The 25,072-nt window shown below is 38.4% G+C and overlaps 1 pseudogene; it reads left to right on the top strand.

Moving 5' to 3' along the window:
* Positions 1-212: 212 nt before the first annotated feature.
* LOC123626425 lies at positions 213-11,519 on the top strand (annotated as a pseudogene).
* The last annotated feature ends 13,553 nt before the right edge of the window (positions 11,520-25,072 follow it).

The following is a 25,072-nucleotide window of genomic DNA, read 5'->3' as shown; positions in this document are numbered from 1 at the left end:
GACTTCCAAAAGGCAGAGTCAAAGCAATGAACAGGAAGATTCATGTATTCGTTTTTAAAGTAAACTTACATTAAAATATAGTTTATAAGTAATTCATAATTGCAGGATGGGATGGATTTTTACAAAGTCAACATAACCAATGTGAAATACAGATCAGGAAATATATCACCGCGTTGTTGGAGAAAACGCGATTTGGTTAGTTATGTGAAAAAATGGCTGCAACTAGTTTGGCTATTGTTTATAGAAGAGTCTCAGCCGCCCTGAAGGCGTCCAGATTGTTCATAACTCTTCCAGTCCCAGTCAGCACAAGTTGCAGGCTTTCTCTTAGTTTGTTGCCTAAGAATATACCAGATGTCACATGCTTTCACCAGTGCAAATCACTTCATACTACATCCTGAAGAAAAGGACTGGAAGAATTTGTTGATGACCCAAAGAATTGGGGAGAAGAAAAGTAAAATCTGGAGCATCATGGACCTATCAGCAATTAAGGAACAAAAGTAAAGAAGGTTTACATAAACTTTGGTATGTCCTACTGAAAGAAAGAAATATGCTGTTAACCCTAAAGCAGGAGGCCAAGCGGCAGAGCTTGCCAATGCCAAGTCCAGAGCGGTTAGAGAAGGTAGTAGATTCCATGGATGCATTAGATAAAGTTGTCCAGGAAAGAGAAGATGCCCTAAGGCTTCTTCAGACTGGTCAAAAAAATCCTAGCTGGATCTGGTGCTTGGAGAAGAGATATCTTTGGAAGAATCATCTGGCACAAGTTCAAGCCATGGTCTATACATACCTTGGTACCTAAATAAAAGCTACCATAGGAAACGATTCTTTGCAATGCCTTATGTGGAACGTTTTAACAGACTGAAACTTGAGAAAACAGCCCGCATCAGAACAAGGAAGAAAAGTTTAGAGAAAAAGAAAGAAAAATTTCTTCAAGAAAAGTTTCCACATCTTTCTGAAGCTCAGAAGTCGTCTTATCTAAGATGTCTGAACTCCTGAATTTACCATTTTATTTTTCTTGCATACTAGTCTACATATAAAAGTAATAGACATGTTAAGTGGTTTTAAAAAAAAAAAGAAATATATCACGAGAGCCATGGAACACTTTGCCAATCATTTTCTTCCCCTGGCCACTTTCTGAATTTTTTATAAATGGCATCATGTTATATATATGTAGTGTTTTCTGTTATTTCTCTCAATATTGCTTATGTGACTGATCCATGATGTCAGTAGCACCAGGTCATGCTCATTTATAAATATACACAATTGGACTGTTTTCAGTCCTTGGTTATCATGGAAAACACCAACATAAACATTCTTATAAATGGCTTTTTATTCACATATATGCTCATTTATATGGGATATATATTTAGGAATAGAATTGTTGGATAGACCAGGTTTAATTTTAGTCTATTGCGAAACAATATGTCAATATGCCAAACAATTTCTAATGCTACCAGTAGTGCATGAGAATTCAAGTTGCTCCAAGTCCTTGTCATTATTTTATGGTATAGGTCTTTATTTTTAACTATTCTGGTCTGTTAGTGATATTTCACTGTGGTTTTAATTTTTATTTCCTTTATGAGTCAAAAAGTTGAGAAATTTTATTTGTATTGGTATTTATCTTTGATGCAATGCCTTTTAAAATTTTTTGCCAATTTTTACTGGGGGTTTGAGTTTTATATTGGGTTGTTTATCTATTTCTTATTATTATGTAGTAATTCTTAATATGCTGGATGCATCCCGTCTTTCAGATATATATATTTCAAAAATCTACTCTGGACTTTTTACTTGTTTGGTGTTATTTTTACTTATTTTTATTTTATTTCTTAACATTATTTAGGTAGTATTTAAATGCAGTGAAATGCACTAGTTGTTGCTGTACAGCTCAGATAAAATTTATATAACTGACCACCGTGAAATCAAAATACAGAACATTCCTCTTACTCCAAAATGTTCCTTTGTGCCTCTTTCATTTTTATATCATTCTGGGTGACCATATTCTGATATGTAGATCCAAAGAGTGGCTTTGCCTGTTCTAAATTTCACAGAAATGATATATTACAATATGTATTTTTTACATCTGGCTATGCTTTTCCGATAAATGTATTTTTTGAAGACTTACTCATATTGTTGGGGTTAACTGTGTTTGTGCGTGTTTAATTTTTGAGTAGCATTCCACTGAATGCTTACACAAAAACATTCATTCTGTAGTTAAGAAACATCTTGATTGTTTTCCAGTTTTTGTCTATCGAGAGTTAAACTGTTATGAACATTTTGTATGAGCTTTTGAGGGGCATATGACCTCATTTCTCTTGAGTATCAACTTATACTGAATTGCCCTTCACAGAATACGTGTCCATTAAAGTTATTAGAAATGAGCTTTTTTTTTCTGGTAGTACTGTTTGACGCTGTCACCAGTGATACGTGAGAGTGTCAGTTGCTACATATTCTCAAACGCAGAGGTCCCCAAGCTTTTTGGCCACAGGGACTGGTTTCATGGAAGGCAGTTTTTCCGCGGCTGGGGGAGGGGGGCTCGGCCGTGATGCCAGCGATGGGGGCGGCTGTAAATACCCGCCCCCCACGGCCACCCCTCAGTCCCCTGCCGCTGTGTGGCCTCAGCCGCTGGTTCCTACGTTCCACGGAGTCAGTTTTCCCACAGACGGGGGGCGTGGGAGGGGGGCATGCGGCAGAGCTCAGGCGGTGACACGGCCCGGTCCTGACACGACCCGGACGGGTACCGGTCCACATCCCGGGCTGGGGACCGCAGACGGGATCCCAACACTTCGAGTCCGTGATCTTTCTCAGCTCCTGACTGTGCCAGGCAGCGTTCCAGGTTGGCTCAGTGGTTCCTTCTCCCGCAGGGACACGTGTGCATAATCTCCCTCCCCTGCGGGATTGGAACCTACGAACACGATCGGAAGAGCCACGCCCGTGACCGGGCTCCGTTATTCCAGCCTTCACTGCAGGAGACCGGGGGGACTAAGCTGGGCGGTGTGACAGGCCGTGGGCAAGGGTCTCAGGGTGGCCTCCAGGAGACGGTAGCGACCTCTGGCTGAAAACTCCCAAGAAAACAGGGACCTCGGCCGTACAACTTTAAGGAATTGGAAAAACTTGGAGGAGGACTCTTCAGATGAGATCCTGGCCCTGCCTCACACCTTGATTTCAGCCTGGTGTGAAGCTGAGCTAAGGACCCCGCTAACCTGTCCCTGCAATCCTAACTTACGGAAACAGTGACAGTAAGTTTGTGTTGCTGTAAGCCGCTAAGTTTATGGTGTTGTTACATATCCATAGAAAACTCATACATTACCCTAGTCTTGATCTTCTTCCACCACTTCTTGTTCAACCAAAGTCCTGTGACAGGAGAGCTAGTTTTGTCATCAAGATTCCAATCTACTTGGGGACCACCTGGATTCCGGTCCACCTTGGGAATTCTTACACAGCTTTTTATTTTTTTCTTTTTTAATTTTTGAGACAGAGTCTCACTCTGTTGCCCAGGCTAGAGTGCCATGGCGTCAGCCTAGCTCACAGCAACCTCAAACTCCTGGGCTCAAGCGATCCTACGGCCACAGCCTTCCGAGTAGCTGGGACTACTGGCATGTGCCACCATGCCTGGCTAACTTTATATATATATATTTTTAGTTGTCCATATAATTTCTTTCTATTTTTAGTAGAGACGGGGTCTCACTCTTGCTCAGGCTGGTCTCGAACTCCTGAGCTCAAACGATCTGCCCACCTCGGCCTCCCAGAGTGCTAGGATTACAGGCGTGAGCCATCACACACAACCACAGCTTTTTACAGTTCTAGGATTTCTCCTAGTCCTAGTAAAGTTCCTCTGCATAGGGACAACTGACTTCCACACTTGCCTATGCTTCGGGACTCATATTTTATGAACTGGAGAAATTCTTATCCTTCTGGAGACTGTACTTATTACATACCCATTTCATCCCTCAAGGTTGAAAGCAACCACAGGTTTCTTCTCGCCTAAGGACTCAGCCCTCTCTGGAATAAGTTCATATATACTTTAATCATGCATACAGCTCCTTAATTTCTTTAAAGAAAGATATATACAATAAATAAATGGGACCTGATTAAATTAAAAAGCTTCTGCACAGCAAAAGAAACAGTTATGAGAGTAAACAGACAACCTACAGAATGGGAAAAAAAATTTTGCATACTACACATCCCATAAAGGACTGGTAACAAGAATCTATTTAGAATTCAGGAAAATCAGTAAGAAAAAATCAAACAACCCTATCAAAAAATGGGCAAAGGACATGAATAGAAATTTTTCAAAAGAAGATATAAGAATGGCTAACAAACATATGAAAAAATGCTCAACATCTCTAATCATCAGGGAAATGCAAATCAAAACCACAATGAGATATCACTTAACTCCAGTGAGAATGGCCTTTATCAAAAAGTCCCAAAACAATACATGTTGGAGTGGAAGCGGAGAGACAGGAACATTCATACACTGCTGGTGGAACTGCAAACTAGTACAACCTCCGTGGAAAGCAATATGGAGATACCTTAAACAGATTCAAGTAGACCTACCGTTCAACCCAGCAATCCCATTATTGGGCATCTACCCAAAAGAACAAAAGACGTTCTATTACAAAGACATCTGCACCCGAATGTTTATAGCAGCACAATTCACAATTGCAAAGATGTGGAAACAACCCAAATGCTCATCAATACATGAGTGGATTAGTAAAATGTGGTCTATGTATACCATGGAGTATTACTCAGCTATAAGAAATAATGGTGATTTAGAATCTCTTTTGTTCTCCTGGAGAGAGTTGGAAGCCATTCTACTAAGTGAAGTATCCCAAGAATGGAAAAATAAGCACCACATATACTCACCAGCAAATTGGTTTCCCTAATCATCACCTAAGTGGACATTTGGGAATAACACCAATTGGGGGTTGGACAGATGTGGGGGGCGAAGGGGATGGGTGTACAGCAACATAATGAATGCGATGCACACAGTCTAGGGAATGGACGCGCTTGAAGCTCTGACTCGGGGTGGGCGGGTAAGGGGGATGGGAGGGCATGGGCAATATACATAACCTGAACTTTTATATCCCCATAATAAGCTGAAATTTAAAAAAAGATATATACATATATATTTATCTTATATTGTGCTGTATGTTGGTATTATAAACATGATGACCTTTGGCAAAGTTCTAATAGTAAAAAGAATCAGAACTTCTTTAAGCATATATTTTTATTGTGATAATTTTCTGAAGTAATTGTTTAGTACACGTACTACAGAGGAAAAACAAAAAAAAGTTCAGTTTAAATGGTTTAAAAATATATTTTAAAAATGCTTTATGTTTCCAAAACCAAATGTATTTTCCACATCTTTCTCCCATAAGCTATTTTTATGTCCTTTTGCCCTGTATTACTGAAAAAATGGTATCAATGCACACCTACTCAGTCATGCCTCAAACTGGAAAATTGTAAGTCTTTCTACATGTCTTTGTCATTGTATTTCAATTCCATCTACATTGCCTGTGATTCCTGTAGATTGCATCTTTTCTCATATCTATTAAAACTGTCTTTCTCTCATTTCCTAGGCCCAAAAGCACAAGAGTCAGTTCTCCTGGACAAGTGCTCAAGGCTCACTGCTGATCTCCCTCCTTGCCTTTCCTATTGACACATTTCGCCCTCCCTGACTACAGCAATATTCTTAATGTGAATATAATATTATCATTTTTATTAGAAAAATTTTAATACTTTTATAATGTCAACATGCTATAATCTGAAGTGCTAGGCATCAGATAGCGGAACCATTTGATTTGGTCCCTATCTACTAATCTAGTTGATCTGTCAACATCCTAAAAACCTCCCTTGCATGCCAAGCTCTCTTTTCAAAATTAACAATACAGAGATGTCAGTTCAGACTTGGAAATAAGACGGAGAGAGGAAGAGAGAGAGGGAGAGTTGAAACCTGGCTCTGACAGAATTCTAATTGTTTTATATCATTGGGCAAATAATTTCACCTTTCTGAACATCAGTTTGCACATTCAAAAAATACCTCATCAGGTATTAAAAAGATTTTTTTGATCATGTACTTAATGAGCATAATACAGTACATGGTCTATAATTACTATTTTCATTGTTGATAATAAGTAAACAAGGATGAGTACTAAAGAAAGGAAGAGAAAAAGAAGAGGAGAATGTAAGATAAGAATTTATCCCTTTCATAAAATGTCTGTTACTGTTTATTTACCAAGAATATTGCTATGAACCAGAGATTTTTGAAATGCATAAGACATAGCCGGTTTTCTCAAGAAGAGCCATTCAATTAAAGGAGGAAGGAAAATGAACAACCAAGCAATTGAAGCACAGTGAAGTAAATGCTGTAAGACCGAGGAAGGATTCATTAAGTCAAATCAAAAGAGAACCTTAGAGCTCAGAGATTCAGACAACTGTGCTGAATCTTGAAAGATTAAGGGAATATAGTCAATTTAGAAAGATATTGTAGGCAGGGTTTTCCACTGCCGGCAAAGGAAAACCATATACAAAGGTCTGCAGACAAGAGAGGATGTTTTGTTTATGGAACAGCAAGAACTTCAGCAGCAAGATGTAGAGAGCAAAAGACACAGCTGAAATGTACACTCACAAAGAGCCTTTTATGACACAATAAGGATCTGGGAATTTTTCCCAAGGGCAAAAAGGAAAAACTTTAAACTGAGGATTGTCTTAATAAAATGTATGTCTTAAAAAGATGCCTCTAGCTGCAGTGTGAAAAATAAAGTCAATCAGAGAAAAGGGGCTCTGTGTCTTAGCATTTTTAAAATGTCTGGTTTCAGAGCAGTATTCTTGGTAAATAAGTGGCAACTAGTAAATATGTGATAATTCTAAACTTGATTTTCAGAGAGCACCCTTATTTTCCTTATATGCAGTTCTTGGAGAAAAACCACAACATAAACCCTACGTTCTAACACTCAAATGAGGAAGAAAGATGATGATGTGGATGATAGCATTAGGAGGAATGGAGAAAACTACATTTAAAAACAGATTGTTTTACAGTATAATTTAAAAATATATTGTTTTGTTTTGTTTCCGTTCACTTAATCTCTATTCCCACTCTTTCATTTATTTATTTATTTGTGATATGATTTTTTTAGGTAATCAGATTATCACCTAGTCAGTAAGTGAGGGTATTTTTTGTTGTTTTTGTTGCTTCCTTCAAAGACAAACTTATTGAAATAAAGGATCATTTATTTAACCTTTAGCATGATGAGGTTTACAATACCTAGGAATTAACACACATTTATAATCAGTATTTGTTCACAAGTTATATTCTAGATTTTAAAAAAATCTTAATGAGGATCCTAAATTTACTTAACATTACTGTATTTTACGTTCCTTATGTGAGATAATCATAGAAACAGTTTTTGTAAAACTTGCAGATAATTTCTGCTTGCTTTGACTTCTTTACTGCTCAAGATAAGATAATCACAAGCAGAATCTTAGAACACTCCTAAATATTTTTCCATGAACAGGAAATCAAAAGAAAAACTTTCTCTCTGATATTAAGGACAAAAATAAACATAACATATGGCAAAGAAGTGGGGCGGGGCATGTGGATGTGATAGCTATATAGGAATAGTTACCACGACAACCAGGAATTGTACTGGGATATCCAGTGGAGAAATGAGGAGAAGCAAACACATCTTCCATCTGGGCCAAAGAATACAGTTCATGAGTTCCCGAGGGTGTTCTATTAGTAAAATAAAACCGATGAATGTTCTCCAGGAAAGAAAAACCTACCTTCCTGATGCTGGTCCCAGGAAATCTGTTAGAGTTTATAGTCCTGGGGAAGCAGGAGAGGAAGTATAGTTCTGGATAAAATTTATTCTGGTTTATGTCCCATCTTCTGCTTGCCTACAAGGATAACTAAAATCAGGGCAGATTTTTTTATTTCCACCACATGGATGATAGCTTTGCAGTTCAGTCTCCACTAACCCTTAGGAGCAGGAAAAAACTGCCTTCAGAGTATATAAGTTGGCCTTGACAATTCACTCAAGAAGACACAAGAAAATGATAGATTAAGCTTTATAAATGTATATAAAAGAAAACTTTCACTGAAATGGAAGATATTTTAAAAAAGAAATGAAAGGAAATGCTCAAGGAGATGTCATTAAATCACCAAAAATAATTCTGATATACAAAAAACAATAGGCTATCCAATTTAAATTTTTGTAGGCAAATAAATCTATGGTGATCTCTGTTAAGAGGCAAATTAGTGGTCTAGAAGCCCAAGCAAAAGAAATATTTCACAAATGAATGCTAAAACACAAATAAATGTAAATTATCACTGAGAAAAAAAGAAATGGAGTATAGAATAAGGAAAATTATGCAAATATAGAAATTTCAAACACACAGTTGAGAAATTAATGAGTAGGGGATACAATTGGTCTTTTCCTTAAAAAGAAATAAATTTTGTATTCTCATAGAATATTCATTTGACCAGTTGACTCAACAAAGAAAAAACTAACTCCAGTTTTCAAATGTCTACACAACACAATGATACTATTCATGAGTGATCAACTATGCATTGACAATTAGTTTGTAGAGTGCTAGTTGAATCAGTGGAGAGGTTATCATTTTGATATATGCCATGTTGTCCTATATCAGACATAAAGAAGACCCTTTCAGCAAATTTATTTGATGATAAGTGTAGGGTTCACATGCAGTCTGCAGGTTAATTAAATTATGATTCCACCAGATAATGAAATAGAAACAATGGCAACAATGGTTACCATTGTTATAAAACCTACAGTAACGATTAATAGAAAAGTAGGAAACTGCTTACCTTAAGGGGACGAAAGAGTAGGGTGATTTTTTTCTTAATTAGCCAAAAAATAAGGCAAGTGGGGTGAAGAAGGAATAGAATTGATAGGATAGTAGAACACAAGGTATGCAGCTTGAACACAGAATTGATGGGATAAATAGAACCCAAGGTATGAATATATATTACATTTGAGATCGCATCACATGTAACATATTCAATTAAAATATATACATTTTATGTTATGTATTAATAAATTATATAATTAAATGTTCCTTCTTAACAATAAAGAATGCCAGACTATTTCAATCTAATATTCAGAAATCAACCAATATAATTCACTATATTAATAGGATATAATTATCTCAATAGAAGCAGAAAAGCATTTGACCAAGTGCAAAAATTTTAGCAAACTTAAAATAGAAATGAAGGCCCTGAATCTGCAAAAGAGTATCTACTGACAGATACAGAAATATCATACTTCATCATGAAATATTGAAAGTTTTTCATATGATACTGGAAATGAGACAAGAATACCTGATCTCATTACTTGTACTTGCTATTGCACTACAGAAAATGGTGTAACCAGGCAAGGAAAGTAGAAAAATGTAAAAGAGTGGGAAGAATAAACTCAAATTGTCTTTATTCTTAGACAAATTATCATATATGTAGAAAATTTTAAAAATATTCAAATAAGTTATTACAATTAATACATGAGTTCAGCAATTTCAATATTCAATTTAAATATCCAAATGTAAATTGCATTTCTGTTCACCGTCAAAGAGAGAAAATGGAAAGTAAAATGCTAGATCATTTCTGACATCATCAAAACATATCTAGGATTATATCTTAACAAAAATTATGTAAGCTTTCCACATAGAAAACTAAAATATTTCCAAGAAATATTAAAGAAGATTTAAATAACTAAAAGAATATAGCTTTTTGGTGGGTTTAAAAATGCAACATTAAATTTGTCAACATCACTAAAGTAGTCAACATTTCTCAATTAAATCTGTATGCACAATACATTTTAGCCAAAATCCAAGCAGATTATGTTAATAAATTGAGAAATAGTCTATGGGCTAAATATACTCAAAGCAATCTTAAAGAAGGTTAACAAAACTGAAGGAGTTACACTACCAAATATGAAGACTTAATTTATTCTAATATGAAAGAAAAGACAACCCAAGAGAAAGAAACGACATATGAATATCCCTCATTAATACATATTTTCAACAAAATGTTAGCAAACCATATTCAGGAATTTACAGAAAGGATTATGTACCAAGACCAAGTGTGATTCATCTCAGAAATCAAACACCCATTCGTGATAAAAACTCACATCTCCCCTTGCCCCACTGGGGAGAACACGTCTTAGTGATCTATTGCACTGTATGGTGACCACAGTTAATAATAATATATCATATATTTCAAAATTGCTAAAAGAATAGCTTTTTAAAGCTTACACCACAAAAAAAAAAAAAAGCTGATAAGGGCCAGGCATGGTGGCTCACGCCTGTCATCCTAGCACTCTGGGAGGCCCAGGCAGGAGGATCCCTTGAGCTCAGGAGTTCGAGACCAGCCTGAGCAAGACCAAAACCCCCATCTCTACAAAAGAAAAAAATAGAAAAAATTAGCCGGGCATGGTGGCACACGCCTGTAGTCCCAGCTCCTGGGGAGGCTGAGGCAGGAGGATCGCTGGAGCCCAGGAGTTGGAGGTTGCTGTGAGCGAGGCTGAGGCCACTGCAGTGTAGCCCGAGCAACAGGGAGAGACTGTGTCTCAAAAAAATAAGAATCCTCATGTACAACCAAAAACCATTTGGCGTCAGCACTCATGCTCTGTAGCAAACTGGTCCCCACTCACCACGCGTGGCTATAATAAAACAAATACCACACTTGTATTCCGCAAACAAAACTACTTTGATGCATCTTTTTCTGAATGGGAAAATCCGGTGACCTGTGAACGTCAAGTCCAGCCGGGCGGGCGGGAGTCCCGTTCGTCGCTCACTCCGCTCTGGGAACGGGACGGGCCGCGAGGGGGCCGGCTACCTCAGTACGGGCCACGGCCGCGAGAGGGCGCGCCAGCCCCAGCGACAGGCCTCGCCGTCCTTCCGTCCCGGCCTCCGACGTTTCCTCCCGGCAGGGTCAGTTTTAGCAATTCATCACTAACAAGCTCTGCGTCTCCGCATTGAACTCGAAAGAAACAAAAAACTAGAAATTCCGCAGCCGCTGTCGTGGGACCGATCCAAGGGTGGGGAATCTGCGGCCTCCAGAGCCCCCAGCGTGGCCTCCGCCGGACCCCAACGTCACAGAACAATCCCTTTGTTAAAAGGGCTTATCGGAAGGCCGCACTCGAGGGTCCGGGAAGCCACATGCGGCCCGAGGGCCACACGTCCCCCACCCTCCTCTCTGCACAAAAGGGAGCCACGGAAAATCGTACGGCTAACCCCCCACCGCACACGGGAGGGACGTTTAGGTTTATGAAACAAATCATCACTGTGTTCCCTAACGGGACGGTTTTGGAGATGCTTAACACGAGCCCTTTCCCTGTCAGGACAAACCTTCCTGTCACCGTTTTTGTCCCTCGCCCCGCACCAGCCGATGGGACGCGCCCCTCGCCGTCCCCGCAGCCCTGGCCCGCGACCTGACCTGCCTTCCGGATGTCGCCGCCGCGCGCCGCACAAGGACCGAGACGGACTCCCTCACCCGAGCAGGCTGAGGGGACACTTTCACGGCCCCAGGGAAGCATGGAGGGAGCAGGCAGTAGTTTTCTTTTACCGCGTCTCAGGGGTCACAAGCGGCCATAAGGCAGCACCAGATCTTCAAAAATACCGAAGATGATGGAGACGCCAGCCACGTCGGGAGACAACATAATCGTGGGGTTCACGCGGCACCATGACGTTGAAAATTATCATCTTCCACATCATGGATGGCACCAGAGCCTGACCCCTCCTTTTGACCCTGTAAGCAGCTAAATGTTTTGACCTCAAGCCTTAAACAGCTCGACAGTCTCAATCTGTAGTCTTTTGTTAGCTTTCTGGGTATCTATATCACAACTGCAATTTAAAAGATATATTGTTGCATATATTTAGAGACATGACTGAGGATACAGATTTGGATATATGTACGACATTAATTTCAAAATTAATAGTAGTGTTATTAACACTTGCAAACACATACACAGGCCAAAAAACGATACTACCAGTGGTGGCCAGGTCTGCAGCAATTTTTTCATCACAGCTTTCGTCATATTCTCATACCAAATAATCATTTTTAATATAGTCTATACCTATCCATTGAGGGAAAAACCAAATAAATAAAACAAAATTTTTAAAAATTGCACTTACTGTGGGATCACTGTACACACGAGCTCAGAAAGGACACACCACGCAAACCTTGTGTACTTTCCCATTAGATAAAGTAAAATGGTTAAAAATACATTCTGTCCATCTTTCTACCAGAAATTGCCACTTTGATGTCACTAGAAGTCGGGATTTGAAGACTATTTGAAAGATCTTACCAGAGGCACTAAATCTGACCATATACATAGTATTGAAACCAAGTGCTTTCAACACCGAAAATAAATTTGTATGAATAAATAATGCAAAATAAATAAGGCCCACTCTTGCACAGGTGCACAGACACATTCCTCTCTTTGATAAACAGTATAATTACAATAGACATCCACATTTTATCAAATTTTTTAAAAAAAGTTAGGAAATATCTTCATTGTCTTGTATATGGTTTAAAAACTTTTCAGGGATTCTACAAACTAAAAGTATATCCCATAATATACACACACATAAACAAACTAAAATAAATTTCTTAAAACATTGAAACATCTCCCAGTCCAATTTTGGGATTTAAGTATAGAACCTATTAAATGAAATGTATATGGGGACAAGAGAATAGAACCCCATTACTAAATAGTAGACCAAGAACACCCCCCACCAACCACCACTACTGCCACCTCAGGTAAATAGCCTCCTTAAGAGGCTATTGATAAGCTTATGAGCTCAATTTCAATGTTGCTATTTTGATTTTCTAGTGAAGCTGATTTACCCTACCTTGATCCTGGTGGTCTTTTATTATCAGCATAAGGGAGAAGACAAAATGAAGTATCAACAAATGCAACGCTAATCCAGGATCCCCCAGGAATAGTCACCTTACCCTTACTTTAATAAAAAATAAATAAATTCATATGATCCACCTCAAATATGAAACTTTGTAATTTCTCTCTGACCAAGTCTAGTTCAGGCAAGTGGGACACCTTTGCTGACAGCAACTGTGTCCCTGTGATCCACTTCACCAGGCTGGGGTTTGTGTCTGTAAGCCACTCCACGCAATGTGTGCTCTCAAATTCACAGAGAGGGTTTAGGAGCATTCTCGGACCCTCAGAATTCTTTTTTTAAGAGGAAAGATTTGAGGGGTAAATTTTATTTTGTATGGCTTCCACCAGAACTTAGATTGTCTAAGTTTATGCAAAATCTCTTCAGCTGCTGAAACTTATAGACATAGGACCAAGCTATTTTCCTAACAAGTTCTGGGTGAAATAGTTTCCCTCTCCTCTGAACTGATGACTGGCACAGTATTAGGACATGTTGAGGAGGTTGCTGAGTGTTCCAATACTTGGTGGTAAAGGTTAACATTATACCAAACATTCAGCCAAAAATTAATAGGGATGTGTTTTAAAACCCACTCCCCTAAATTAATAGGGATGATAAATTTGGTGTATTTTCATGCTTTCTTACTTCCTGGTGGTTGAGAGACTGCTGAATTACTCATGTGGCAAAAATTGAAGATTACTATGCCCCACTTGCCACCTGGCATGTCAAACTTATATAATTTGTTATTAATATTTATTAAAATATTTTGCATAATTTGACATGATAAGCAATGGGAAGATCTCCCCAGACAATATCACCAACAGTCTATTCCCACACTTGGAAAGGCATATGTAGGCAACAGACTGTGGCTATTGTTCACTGTTTTGTTAACAAGGTCTATGGGCCCTTTCTCATTAGCCAGCTTATCTGCCACCAGAGAGAATTACCTATTTTCACAGGTAAGTTAAGTTTATAAAAATGAATTGAGTTGTACATTATAATAGGTGTACTTTTCTGTATGCATATTTTACTCTAAGAAAAAAAAAATATTTTGAAATGTCTGAAAATACCAAAAGGTTAATGTGGATATGTGGAAATTTTTTTAAAATGCTAGGGCAAAAATTATTGTAGATAATCAATTTGGAAAGTGATTCAAAAATGTCTAGCAAAGCTAAAGATATTCATAACAAAAACCAGGAATTCTCCTTTTATGGAAGTAAGTTATAGGAGTTATTTTCATACATTTTGACCACAGCCACAGTAAGTAAAAATATTTTACGTAGGGTCTAGTATATGCACACACACACACACACACCAGTGAAACAAAAAAAGCAAAAGTTTTATTAAACTATATTTACCATTGTATGTAAATATAGTATGTAAGTATAGTAGGTATGGTACACCTTGAAATTTTTTATTCTATTCTATTCTGTTCCATTCCATTCTATCCTATTCTGCTCTTTAAAAAAAGTTTGTCCTAATCCATTGTATGAATTTTATGATTTATTAATGAGACTCAACCCTCTAATTGGTCATAATTCATAGTTTGAAAAATATTGCCAAAGTAGAAATCTCACAAATGTGCATAATAAACAGATATATACTTACTGCAGCAAAAAAATTAAAAACTATATAAATGGTCATCAATTAGAATATAATGAAATATAATTCAATAATATAAATGCCTTAGAATTATATTCATTAACCTGCGTTGTTCTTTAAAACATAATGTTGAATGAAAAATACATCCAAAAAATGTATAAAATCTGTAAAACAATACTGTGTAGTTTTTAATGGATCCAATATTGGTAGTAGCAAAAGAATAAAATCATACATGGTAATGAGACATTAAAGTCTCAATAATGCTTTCCTCTATGGAGTAAGAGAGATATATGGGGCTTCAACTCACTATAATGATATATTTCTTATAAGTCTGCAGTGTTCTGAAAAATGTTTAATATTTCATTACTTAAAAATATATCTGAAACAATATGACATTCTATTTATGTTCTTCTATACTATTCTTATTGCTAACCTGAAATTATTCACAATTTGGAAAAGAATGTAAAAATGTCTTGATTAAATAGGTACCAAAACATTATGAGCCTTAACAATTACCATAAATCTTTAGAACTTTTTGTTCCAGACATAAATCTAGGTAGAAAAACATAACTTTTCTGTTGGTTTAGTAACATCCATCCCATCTGTCCATTGGCCATTCCCAATAGAATTTATTTTTTCTTACTTACGGAAATTAGTGAAAGCATGGGTCCCTGTAGTATAGAAAGTGCTGGGGGAATCCTTGCCCCCCAACCATGACTCTCACTCAGGTAGTTCTTCTCAAATAATAGGAAAGAGAGAAGGGAGTTTGCCAGCATCTGTGGGATGAGGATGGAGGAGAATCATGTGTTCTAACAACATTGTCTCATTTGGCCCTACCTACCCTACCTTGAGGAGATCCTTATTACTAAATCCTCTTTTCAGTTAAAGATAAAAGGACTAAAATACTTCAACTCTCAGGAAAATATAAGGGGAAAAACATTTGGAAGTTTTAATTTCATAGACATTGTTGATATACAAGTGTATACCCAGGTAAATACTTGTGTTTTTTAATATTTAATTTGTATGGATACATAATAGTTGTACATATTTTAGGGGTACATGTGATATTTGGTTACAAGCATACAATTTGTAATGATCAAATCTGGGTAACTGGGACATCCTCACCTTCTAATGTTTATCATGTATTTGTGTTGGGAACATTCCAAATCTATTCTTCTACTTATTTTGAAATATACAATAAATTATTGCTAACTCTTTGTGCTACTGAACAGATCTTATTTCCTCTATCTGACTGTATATTTGCATGCATTAACCAACCCTTTTTTATCCGCACCTCCCCACTACCCATACCAACCTCTGATAATCACCATTCTCCTCACTACCTCCATGAGATTAATTTTCTCATTCCCACATATGAGTGAGAGAGCAAGTGGTATTTGTCTTTCTGTGCTTGGTTTATTTCACTTAACATAATGTTCTCCAGCTCCATCCATGTAGTTGCAAAGGATAGGATTTCATTTCTTAGAGTGGAATAATATTCTGTTGTTCATACGTATGTACCTCATTTTCTTTATCCATTCACCTGTTGATGGAAACTTAGGTTGATTCCATGTCTTGACTACTGTAAATAATGCTGCAATAAATATGGGAGTGCAGCTATCTCTTCAATATGCTGATTTCCTTTCTTTTGGATATATGCCTAGCAGTAGGATTGCTGGATCATATGCTAGTTCTAATCTTAGTTTTTTTGAGGAACCTCCATACTGTTTTCTATAGTTGCTGTACTAATTTACATTCCCACCAATAGTATACGAGCATTCCCCTTTCTCTGCATCCTGGCCAGCCTTTGTTATTTTCTGTCTTTTTGATAACAGGCATTTTCACTGGGATGAGATGATATCTCATTGTGGTTTAGATTTCTATTTTCCTGATGATTAGTGATGTTGAGAATTTTTTCATCTAATTGTTGGCCATTTGTATGTCTTCTTTTGAGAAATATCTGTTCAGAACTTTTGTTCATTTTTTAATCAGATAATTTGCTTTTTTGCTATTGAGCTCTTTGGGTTCCTTATACATCCTGGTTATTAATCTCTTGTCAGTTGAATAATTTGCAAACATATTCTCCTATTCTCTAGGTTGTCACTTCACTTTGTTGGTTGTTTCCTTTGCTTTGCAGAATCTTTTTTAGCCTGATATGATTCTATTTGTCAATTGTTGCTTTCGTTGCCTGTGCTTTTGAGGTCTTATTCAAGAAATTCTTGCCCTGAAGCATTGCCCCAATTTTTTCTGTTAGTATTTTAGTAGTTTCAGGTCTTCCATTTTAAGTTTTGAATTCATTTTGCTTTGACTCTCCTATTAATAATAGGAAGAAATAGGGGTCTAGTTTCATTCTTCTGCATATGGATATCCAGTTTTCCCAACATCATTAGTAAAGAGACTGTCCTTTTCTCAGTGTATGTTCTTGATACCTTTGTTGAAAATGAGTTAACTATAAATGGGTGGACTTATTTCTGATTCTCTATTCTGTTCCATTGGTCTGTGTGTTTGTTTTTATGTCAGCACCATGCTGTTTGGGTTACTACAGCTCTGTAGCATAATTTGATTTAGGCCATCTTTGCCCTACCCATTGCCAGCAGCCTCTGTTGCTGCTTGCAAGACCTTTCTGAACAAAGCTCTGCCACAAGGGTGCAGGACAGGAGGCAATGTTGGTCAAGGGAAGGATGAGCTTGCCATAAGCTTATGTTGCAATCATTGCTATAACCCTGAAGCTCCCTCTTCTAGAAGACTTGTATCCGCCTGTCTCCCTCCTTATCTGGGACCTTTTGGTCATCTTAAAAGCCCTGTCATCGAAGATAACCGTCTTCTGGGCGTCATGAACTCTCGGTTCCCATCTCCATACTGCACCAGGTGGAAAACCTCTCTCAGTAGCAGGGGTTATCAAAGTCTTTCCTGGAGGGGCAGACAAAGTTGGGGCAAACAGCTCTGCGAGATCTCCGTAATTCCAGTGTTACACCCGAGCACCAGGTCAAGTAACCCCACCGACCTGACGAGCGAGGCACTCTGCATTTCTGTTCCTCCTCCTTCACTCCTGAAGTTTCATGTATCTCTTTGGAATACTTTTCTTTCAACCTGTAAAACTTCCTAAGCACTTCTCTTGGAGCAGGTTTGCTGTTGAGAAATTGTCCCATATTTCCTTATCAGAGAATGTCTGTATTTCCCATTCATTCCTGCAGGAGACTTTTACGGATGGTGGAAGTCTGATCTGGTAGTTGTTTCTGGACGCTAAGAATAATGCTCTGTGGCTGTCTGACTACCACGGTGTCTCATGACAAACCTGCAATAATAGGAATCGTCGTTCTCTTAAGTGTAACATGCCCTTTTTCTCTGAATGTTTTGAAGATTTTTTTATCTTTGATTTTTAGCAGTTTCATTATTATATGTACTTTTCTTTGAGTTTACACTGTTTGCAATTCTTGAATCTGTTAATGTATATATTTAATCAAATTTGGAAGGTTTTCAGCCATTATGTCTGCAAATGTATTATTCTGCATCAATTTCTTTTTTACTTTTCTGGGGCCAATGACATGAATGTTTTGATATTCCCTCATGAGTCCCTAAGACTCAGTAGTGCTTTCTCCTTCTTCTTTTTAAATCATTTTTTTCTTTGTAGTTGAGATTGGATAATTTCTATTGTTTTTTCTCTAAACTCACTGACTCTTTCCTCTGTCATCTTCATTCTGCTTTTGAGCCAATATAGATTATTTTGAATTTCAGGCATTGCATTTATTTTGTACTACATATTGTAATTGTGCCTTTGGTTTATATTTTTCAATTTCTTTGAGAATGTCTATCTTTTCATTGACTTTAAGACTATTCACATTTACCTCATGGAAGATGGTTATAATGTGTATACTCTCCGGATTGGCATCAATTGATTGTATTTTTCCTTGAATATTGGTCAGATCTTCATGGTTCTCTGAATGCCATGTAATTTTGGATTATATCTTTAACATTTTTAATAGCATGTTGCAATATTCTAGATCTTGTTAAAATCTAGTGAATGATGATTTCTTGTTTGTGTTTGAATAAGCCATCAAACTCTTAGGTTCAGACTACAGTTCTGTCTCATCTTCTGTGGGCAATAACTCGATGTCAGTTCAGCTTTCAGAGCTTTCTCTATGCTATGTGGGTCTGCCTGCTGCATGAGCCACCCACACAAGGTTTAGTCTGAGATTTAGGAAGTCATCTATATCATATTTCAGTTGTGGAAACATGTAATATACTTCTTTAGATCTGTTCTGTGTGTGCCCTGCTCGGGATAAGAGCCCAGAATTTACCTTAGTTCATCCCAGAATTAGAAGATGCATTTTTTAATGCTCTTGTCTTTCTGATTTCTTCCACATGCATGGATGCCCCAGGGCCCTTTTGTCCAGTTTCTTTGTTCAGACAGTGTTAGTTCTGAGCTTTAGCCTTTTGCATTGATGTGCAATCGTGCCTGACTGGAGTCGGCTTTGGAGTGAGGTGTTGCTAAAAGAGAGAGGAATACAAAGCACATTCTTCCCACAGCCTTCCACTAATGGCACCTTCTCCTAGTTCCACTGGCCGAACATCCTTCGGTCAGGGCTTGAGGTGCCTATGGGTCACCTCTGTGGCAGTCCTGTATCACAGCTGTGGCTGGCTTCAGAGTAGGGCAAGGAGAGAAAGGAAAGAGAAAAAACACAAGTGGAGATCCCCCTCCCATGCACAATTTCCAACATGCAAGAATAAATTTTTCAGTCTTCTGACTAGAGAGAAGACCATTTTACTCAACATCTATTGAACCATTCTAGGATTTGGAACAGTTTGGGGACATAATCAGGAGAGAAAGAAAGAAAAAAATAAAATTGCAAACCTCAATCTCCTATGCATGATTACTCAAATTTTGACTTTAGTCCTCAATCTACTTGATATTACTTTGAGTTATCAGTAGTTTACTTGTGTATTCTGTCCGTTGTCCAATGTAATCAATGGGAAAATAGACTGTAGTCAATTAACTCAATCTGTGCTGGACCCTCTAAATATTAAATGGAAAATAAATAAAATAAAAAAGTAAAGAATTGCCAAATGGCAATATATTGTTCTATCGCATGGCAACTATCTTTTAAAAAGTCATATGGGCCAGGTGCAGTGGCTCATGCTTGTAATCCTAGCATTTGGGAAGCCGAGGCGGGTGGATCGTTTGAGCTCAGCAGTTCAAGACCAGCCTGAGCAAGAGTGAGATCCCATCTCTACTAAAAAAGAAATAGAAACAAATTAGCTGGACAACTAAAAATATATAGAAAAAATTAGCCGGGCATAGTGGCACACACCTGTACTCCCAGCTACTCGGGAGGCTGAGGCAGTAGGATTGCTTGAATCCAGGAGTTTGAGGTTGCTGTGAGCTAGGCTGATGCCACAGCACTCTAGCCAGGGTGACAGAGCAGGACTCTGCCTCAAAAAAAATTAAAAAAAAAATTTAAAAACAAAGAAAATAAAGTAAAAAGAGAAGGTATGAAATTAGAGAAAATATTTGTAAATCATGTATCTAAAAAGGGACCAATATTCAGAATATAAAGAATAGTTAAAACTCAATAACAAAACAAACACCACAATTAAAAATGGACAAAGAACATAATTCTAAAGAAGATATATAAATGGCCAGTAACCACATGAAAAGATCCTCAGCATCACTAATCATTAGAGAAATACAAAGCAAACCACAATGAGATACCATTTCACAACCATTAAAATTACTATGACATAAACAACAACAACACACCAGAAAATGCCCAGCATTGGTGAGGACGTGGAGAAATTAGAACCCTTGTGCACCCTTGTGCACCACTGATGGGGGTGTAAATGGTGTAGTCATCGTGGAAAACAGTACGGCCGTTCCTCAAAGAATTAAGACTAGAATTACCATATGATTCACCAATTTTACTTCTGGGTATATATTTAAAAAAAAAAAAAGAAAGTACAGACTTAGGGATCTGCATACCATTATCCAAAGCAGCATTATTCACAATAGCCAAAAGATTAAAACAACCCAAATATACACAGATGAAGTGACAAACAAAATGTGGTATATATGGACCCTGAAATATTATGCAGACTTAAAAAGGGAATGAAATTCTGGCACATGCTAAAACATGAATGGACTTCAAAGACATTGTTCTAAGTAAAATAAGCAGACACAAAAGAAGAAATGTTGTTATGTTTCCACTTCTATAATGTTCCTGGCATAGGCAAATTCATAGAGGTAGAAAGCATATGGGTAGTAGCCAGAGGCTGGGGGGGACAGGGAAACGGGGAGTTATTATTTAACAGCTTGAGAGTTTTAGTTTGGGATAATGAAAATGCTTTCAAAATGGGTGGCGATGATGGTTGCAAAACAATGGAATGTACTTAATGTTGCTGAACTGCACACTGCAAAATGGTTAAAATGGTAAATTTTATGTTATGTATATTTTACCTCAATAAAAAAAACAGTAAAAAGAAGTATAAAAATATCTTTTTTGCCAACAGATATGGTAATGTAGAGGAAATATTTACATTTCAAAACACAACTTTTCAAAACTGACCCAAGAACAAATGGAAAGTTGGAATAAAAATATGTATTTCTTAAAGAAGTTTAAACCATAACTTAGAACTCCCCAATAAAAGAAAGCCTAAGTCCGCATGGCTTCATTGGTATATTCTATGAACTATTTAAAGCAAAATAATACCCATCTCACCCAAACCAAAAACAAGCCTGGCTGCTGCTGCAGGGCGGGGCTGGCGGGAGTACCCGGCGCTGCCCAGGTGCAGGGGCCGCGGGGCTGGGCCCGGGCGCGGGGAGGGCGCGGGGAGGGCACAGGCCGGGGCGCCCGCTGGGGCTGGGAGGGGGGCTAGGAGACCAAGGAGGCCGCTGTGCGAAGCTCCCGGCCAGAGCCCGAGGCGGAAGCTGAGGCGAAGGGGGGACCCGGGGCTCCACAACCCGCCGGGGGCTGCGCCCGGATTGGGCAAGGACGCGCAGGGGACATGTCGCCAGCATCAGCCGGTCCTCCTGAGAGCGCATCTGCCCGGTGGGGACAGGAGCCGGTGGGGTCTTCTCAAAGACTTCTTTTTGGAAACATCTGAACTTCCCTTGCCCCTGTCTCTCTTGTCCCCTGCGCCTGAACTTTGGCGGCGAAGAGTCCAGTTCTTTTTCTCTCCGAGTGGCGCGCTCCGAGCCGGGTGTCCGAGCTGGGTGTCCGGGGCGCATCCCACGTTCGAGCTGCAGAAACCGCGGCGCGTGGTTTCTAATGCGTGTTTCTCTCCCTAAGCGCTGGCCTCGGCTCTTCGATTCCACTTCAACTATGTTTCTCTTTCCAGGAGACTCAGTTTCCCAATCAGGATTCCCCTTTGCTTAGAATGTCCCTGACAAAAGGATGAAAACGGAATGTGGTGGATACTTGTAGGAACGAGGAGTCCTCTGTCTAATGCAGAGGTTATTTCTAAAACATTCAAGAAATATAGGAAATATTAGACTGCTGTATGTCAATGGAAAAGAAACTAAACTCTATAAAATAATTTTAAAGAGATTTATTCTGAGCCAAATTTGAGGATCATGACCCGGAGGCCTACAGCAAGTGGACTCGCTGTGGGTGGGTTAGTTTGGTTTTATACATTTCAGGGAGACAGGGGCTACAGGTAAAGTCATAAATCAATACGTCGGAGGCATATATTGGTTTGGCCCGAAAAGGTGGGCCATCTCCAAGCGGGGGCTTACAGGTGATAGGGGAGTTTAAAGATTCTTTGGCTTGTAATTGATTAAAGACATGAAGCTTTGTCTAAAGGCTTGGCATGTTTTAACATAGTTGCTGTTTATCAGAGATGACATAGACTTGTTGTGTAAATTGAGGGCCTGTAGGTGTGTCTTGCATACCCTTAGGCTTGTTAATGGGTTACAAAGGATGTCCCCCAAGGAGGGAGAGGGACATGATGACGCATGTCTGACCTCCCTCCCCCGGCAGGCAATTTAGTTTTAGGATATTCCTTTGGCCACTAGGGGGTCCATTCAGTCAGCTGGTGGGGTGAGGGGGTGAGTCTTAAAATTTTATTTTAGTTCACATATATAAAGCAGTTATTCCTGCGTATCTGGTGTGTGCATATATCTAGTATTGATTCAGCGCTTCCTGTGCTGTGAAGTTAGTGCCATCTTCACAATAGAGGTAGTCGCTTGGCATACTGCGCTTATTTCTGATATATTTGGACCTCATTTTTTGGCACTCCAAAATTGCCACTCTGTCAGTATTCTTACAAAAAATGTTCTTAGTTTCTTTCTCTTAGCTTTGAGTTCGTGACAAAGATTGGGTGAGTTAAAATCTCTTCTATGCAGCGTGACTAACTTCCTGTGCCCTCCCTTTTTCTTCTTTCTGAGAAGAGTAATGTGGATCATGTGATTTTCCTTCAGTGTTTCTGTTGGTGTGTCAGTCAACAATTGAAGAAAAAAATCCTTGTTGATGAGTGCTAACATTCCTAGTATTCGGTGGTCCTGAATTATTAGACAATTTTGAGTATTTTAAAATCTTTTACATATTTAGAAATGACCAGACTGATACTTGAATTTTCCATCTGCTAAAATTTTGACATTGGCTGGTAGATCAGCTTATTTTCTACATTTTACTACCTAATTAGCCTTCCAGTTGCCTCTAGTAACAACATGGTATGTGGTAGGTCTGCGTATACCAGTGGCCTTGACGTGAGAGGTGTATCGGTGATGCATCAGAGGTCTTTGGATAGGTAGGTTAATACTTCTACTTACCTGTGGGGAAAGAGTCCTAGTTTATATTAATATTATAAACAGTTATTAAGGTACCAAAGAATAGGAGCTGTAAGGTAGTTTTTCAGGATCCCAGTGTCATTAGGTAATTGTTAGGATTAACTCTGTGATTGTATTTGGTTTGTTTGTTTGTTTGTTTGTTTGGGTTTTTTTTTTTTTTTTTTTTTTGAAACAGAGTCTCACTCTGTTGCCCAGGCTACAGTGCCGTGGCGTCAGCCTAGCTCACAGCAACCTCACACTCCTGGGCTCAAGCGATCCTCCTGCCTCAGCCTCCCAAGAGGCTGCGACTACAGGCATGTGCCACCATGCCCAGCTGATTTTTTCTATATATATTTTTAGTTGTCCATATAATTTATTATTTTTTATTTTTAGTAGAGATGGAGTCTCGCTCTTGCTCAGGCTGGTCTTGAACTCCTGAGCTCAAACAATCCACCCGCCTCAGCCTCCCAGAGTGCTAGGATTACAGGCGTGAGCCACCATGCCCGGCCAGTCTGTGATTGTATTTGTATTTCAGAGATTACACTTGTTGAGTGTTTCCATGGGCATTTTTATCTTCATACCTCCAAAGCCAAATAGAAGTTTTGTATTTAGATAACCTTTAGCAGTAATTCTAAGACTTCTCAGGCAGATTGCTGTCTCTGTTTCTGATGTTACTTGTGGAGGTAGAATGTAGGCTGTTTTCCAAGGTCATCACATTCTTCTCTCCGGTGCTTTTTTTTTTTTTTTTATAATAACCTTTCTTTTTTGAGTTTACATAATATGTTTTGTTTGTTTGTTTTTTGAGACAGAGTGTCGCTCTGTCTCCCAGCTAGAGTGCAGTGGTGTCGGCCTAGCTCACAGCAACCTCAAACTTCTGGGCTCAAGTGATCCTCCTGCCTCAGCCTCCTAAGTAGCTGGGACTACAGGCGTGCACCACCACACCTGGCTAATTTTTTCTATTTTTAATAGAGACAGAATCTCAATCTTGCTTAGGCTGGTCTCCAACTCCTGGCCTCAAGCAATCCTCTTGCCTCAGTTTCCCAGAGTGCTAGGATTACAGGCATGAGCCATGGTGCCTGGCCTTGAGTTTATATTTGATCAATCATGAGATTATTTATGCTGCAATTTGGAGTGTCCTGACACTTTAGAAGGATTGTTGATTACTCTCCTCAATAGAAGATATTAGAGATCTTCTATCCCCTTCTCCTTCCTTCTTTTGTTTCCTTCCTCCTTTCCCTTCCCCTTCTTCTTCTTCTCTTTTCCCTTTTCTTCCTCCTCTGTCTCTTCTAATAAACATTTATTACAAAAAGAAAAAAACCAAAAACAACAAAACATACTTTGACTTCAACACCATGAACAAAAATTAATTCAAAGCAAATCATAGACATAAATGTGAAAATCATAACTATAAATTTTTCTAACAGAAAACATACTAGTCTTCACGAACTTGGAGTAGGTAAAGTTTTCTTAGGTAGGACACTAAAATGCCCCAACATTAAAAAGAAGTGATGTATTAGTCTTCCTTAAAATTAAAAATTTCTCTTCAATAAAATGTGCCATTAAGAAAATGAAAAAGCAAGACAGCGATTTGGAGAAAATATTCTCAATACATATATCTGAAACATTCATAGCCGGAATGAATCAACAATTCCTATACAACTCCTCAAAAATAAAAACAAAATTAAATTAAAAAGAAATTAAAATTTGCCAAGACCTGCACAGGCACATCAGAAAAGAAGATATCTGAATGGCCAATAATCATACATCAGAAGCACTGTTATTAGTCATAAGGGAAATGCAAAT

Source organism: Lemur catta, chromosome 22, assembly GCF_020740605.2.
Source record: "Lemur catta isolate mLemCat1 chromosome 22, mLemCat1.pri, whole genome shotgun sequence".
Lineage (NCBI taxonomy): Eukaryota > Metazoa > Chordata > Mammalia > Primates > Lemuridae > Lemur > Lemur catta.
This window is presented reverse-complemented; position numbering and strand designations above follow the sequence as displayed.